Source organism: Lycium ferocissimum, chromosome 6, assembly GCF_029784015.1.
Source record: "Lycium ferocissimum isolate CSIRO_LF1 chromosome 6, AGI_CSIRO_Lferr_CH_V1, whole genome shotgun sequence".
NCBI classification, from domain to species: Eukaryota; Viridiplantae; Streptophyta; class Magnoliopsida; order Solanales; family Solanaceae; genus Lycium; species Lycium ferocissimum.
Window position 1 is genome coordinate 27856036 of NC_081347.1, and position 4486 is coordinate 27860521.

Genomic DNA, 4486 nt, shown 5'->3' on the forward strand with positions numbered 1-4486 from the left:
CATTCAGATTGACTAACGCCCCAGCGGTATTCATGAATTTGATGAATAATGTATTTAGGTTTTTTAGATTTGTTCATGATTGTGTTCATCGATGATATTTTGGTATATTCTCGATCGGAAGAAGAGCATGTAGAACACCTACATACTGTTCTTGGAATTCTTCGGGCTCGGGAGTTATATGGCAAATTTTCAAAATGTGAATTTTGACTAAATTCTGTAACTTTTCTGGGTCATATCATTTCAACTGATGGTATTCGGGTAGATACCCAGAAGATTGAAGTTGTGAAGAATTGGCCAAGGCCTACAATGCCTATGGAGGTTCGTAGTTTCCTGGGGTTGGCCGGTTACTATAGAAGATTTGTAGAAGGATTTTCTTCCATTTCGGCACCACTGACGAAGTTGACCCAGAAATCAGCTAAATTTTAGTGGATCGACGCGTGCGAGCGCAGTTTTCAGTAGTTGAAGGATAGATTGACTTCGGCCCCAGTCCTAACACTTCTAGAAGGATCAGAGGGCTATGTTATTTATTGTCATGCTTCAGGTGTTGGGCTAGGTTGTGTGTTGATGCAGCATGACAAAGTTATTGCTTATGCTTCAAGGCAGTTGCAGAAGCATGAGAGAAACTACCCAACTCATGACCTAGAGTTGGTTGCGGTTATTTATGCACTAAAGATGTGGAGGCATTACTTATATGGAGTTCATGTGAATATTTATACAGATCACAACAGTCTCCAATATATTTTCAAACAGAAGGAATTGAATTTGCGGCAAAGGCGGTGGTTGGAGCTATTGAAGGACTATGATGTGAATATTTTATATCATCCTGGAAAGGCGAATGTAGTAGCCGACACTCTTAGCGGCAAATCCATGGGTAGTTTAGGTCATGTTCAGCAAGAGAATAGGGAGTTAGTTCGTGAGCTTTAACAGCTAGCCAGCCTAGGAGTTCGCTTAATGGACTCGGGCAGTACGGGAGTTACTGTCCAGAACCCAGCTGTGTCATCTTTAGTAGAGAAGGTAAAGAAGTGCCAATATGAGGACCCCATGTTAGTTCATTATAGGGGTGCGCTTCCTCAGAAGGAGAAGTCACCATTTGAGGTTCCTGTAGATGGAGTTCTCAGGTACCAAGGCAGATTATGTGTCCCTGATGTTGTAAGATTATGTCGACAGATCCTGGAAGAAGCCCATCATTCTCGTTATTTTGTCCATCCAGGAGAGATAAAGACGTACCACGATATTAAATCTATATATTTGTGGGACGAAATAAAGAAAGACATAGCGGAGTTTGTAGCCGAATGTCCTAATTGTCAACAGGTGAAAATCGAGCATCAAAACCCTGGAGGATTACTGCAAGTTATAGAGATTCCGACTTGGAAATGGGTAGTGATTAATATGGATATCATTACAGGCTTGCCTCGTTCCCGGCGTAAGGATGACTCTATATGGGTGATTATGAGGATGACTCTATATGGGTGATTATGGATAGACTCACAAAATCAGCTCATTTCTTGCCAGTCAGAACTACATACTCAGTAGAAGATTATGCGAAATTGTATATTAAAGAGATAGTGCGACTTCATGGTGTTCCAGTATCCATTATTACTGATAGAGGAGCACAATTTACAGCGAATTTTTGGAAGTCCTTCCAAGAAGGTTTGGGAACACAAGTGAGACTTAGTACCGCATTTCATCCACAGACTGATGGGCAGGCTGAGCAGACCCTTGAAGATATGCTAAGAGCATGTGTGCTAGATTTTTGAGGAAATTGGGGTGATCATTTGCTGCTTATTGAGTTTGCGGACAATACTAGCTACCACTCTAGTATCCAAATGGCCCCATATGAAGCCTTATATTGAAGGAAGTGTAGATCGCCAATTGGATGGTTCGAAGTAGGAGAGAAAAAGTTAGTGGGCCCAGACTTGATCCAACAAGGAGTGGAGAAGATCAAGCTTATTCAGGATCGGTTATTAACAACTCAAAGTCATCGAAAATCCTATGGGGACATTCGTCGACGAGACTTGGAATTTAAAGTTAATGATTGGGTATTCTTGAAGGTGTCATCGATGAAAGGCGTAATGAGATTTGGCAAGAAGGGCAAGCTTAGTCCTCGGTATATCGGGCCTTACAAGATTGTGTGCAAGGTAGGTCAAGTGGCTTATGAGTTAGATCTGCCTTCGGACTTGCAGTCAGTTCGCCCAGTGTTTCATGTATCAATGCTTCGGAAGTGTGTGGGAAATCTTTCCAGAATTGTGCCTGTAGATGATGTCCAAGTTACTGAGAAGTTGTCCTATGAAGAAGTACCCTTTGCCATTCCAGATAGGGAAGTTCGAAGACCTAGAACCAAGGACGTAGCTTCAGTTAAAGTCCTGTGGAGAAACAATAACAGGGAACAAATGACTTGGGAAGCTGAGGAAGATATGAAGTTCAAGTATCCGCATCTATTTCCACCCCCAGAAGAGCCCTGGACAGAGACGCCAGCACCCTCAGGTATGTGATGCTTCTTTGAATAATTTCTTGGTCGTGTGTGGCCAATATGGGTATTGATGTTGTAGCCCTGTGAGGCATTGTATATTTTGGGTTGTTGTGATAGTATGGTAGTGGTACAATTACAGGAGAAACTCTGGCAAAATTTTCGTAAAAAAAATGTTTATAAGGGGGGAGGAATGTTACACCTCGTAGTTTTGTACCTTGAGATTCATTAGGTATTAGTCATTCAATTGTGGACACCGGAGTTATTGTCAAAGCTAAATGACATTATATGTGTTTATCTTATGATTATGAGGGTTTAAACTTAGGTAATAAGTCATGGAAGGGCTGGAGAACAAGTGAGTCAAGGAGATTAAGTTTTCAGAACTCTGGAGAAAAGTTAGGTAAGATTTTGTATGACAATTTTGGTCTAACTTAGGGAAAGAATATCTTTTGGTATATTAGGAATTTTGTAGTGAAACAAAAGCCGAAATTAAAGTTCAGGAAGTTCAGTTTCCAACGCAACAAACCGCGCGTCAATCCGACATCGGAATCAAACGTTATGTTCTTTTTAAGATGGACTGCCAGAGCAGGGATTAACTTTGCGCGAACGAGCCTGGAGGTGGCGTGAACGTGCAGAGGACCAAGGATCAACTCAGCGCGAACGCGCTGAGCAATTTTTAGGTCGATGCAGGCAAACTCTGGAATGTTATAAAAGGGGGTTTACCCCCTCATTCTTCATCACAACACCCCCAAAACCTCTCCAAATTTCTGGAAATTTCCCCCAACTTCCAAACATCAAATTTTAATGCGAACTAAGTATAATCTCCGTATTCAGGTTTAGACAGCGAATAGTTGCGATTATAATATCGGATTGCGGTGAATCTTGGCTCGAATTCAAGGTGAATATTGAAGATATTGCGGTTCTAGCGGGAGTAAGGTATGAATCTTCCCTTATTGATATTGATTTAGGTTTATTTATGAAGGTAGAGCTATTAAATGATTGTATAACGAAATTGTTGGTTGAGAAATTGGATAAACATCGTGTGGGATGTTTTATGGAATCTTTTGGTACTGAGGATGATGTTAGTGGTGTTGTTTATGTCGTTGTATTGGTTGTTGAAATTGTGATTTCGAGCTAGGGATATAAACAGGGGAGATGCTGCCCGAATTTTGGCAGATTCTAAAGGAGTTTAATTTAAAGACTTGAGATAGGCATATGATGATAAGTCTAACAGTAGTATGATTTCTCTTGAATGTAGATTTACGAGCTCGGGAGAATAAGCGTTAAGTTAAGAAGTAGGAGATCAATCAGGTATGTTAAGGCTAGTCCCTTTCTTTCTAAAGGCATGATTCCCTTCTTATGCACCCATACATGTTTTCCATAACGTCCTTATTTTCCAAAAGCTAGAAGTTCATGATTCTCAAGGTTTTCTATGATGCTAAAATTAGATGTTTCCTATGATGATAATGATGATGATGATGATTCCATTTCTAGAAATTCCAAGGCTTATGGTTTTGATGCTATTATGAGAATATTGAGTTATTCCTATGATTTCCTTAATTTTATTCATTGTTTTTTATCCCACCTTATGATAGTTGTTCCTTCAAGGTGAAATATAGCGATGATGATTATTACATAAAATAAATCGGAGGTTACCGACCTTACGTCACTCCGATAAAGTGACAACTTTTGTTTAGGATCTCATGCATGCTACTTATATTATATATGTACATTATATATGTATATATATGGGATATGGGAAAAAGGGCGCATTATATACGCATAGCCACCTGATCAGTTGGCATACTATGATATTGTCCCGGATGAGGGATGCCCGGACGCGGGATATATGGGTATGGATCGGGCCGTTTATTCCGCGGCATGATGATGATGATGATGATATGATACATATGGATCGGGCTGCACGTTCCGCGACATTATTACGTTATATATGCATGAAAGACATTTTCTTTAAAAGGCTAAGCATACATGATATCCGCCTTACGAGGCAATCAGATG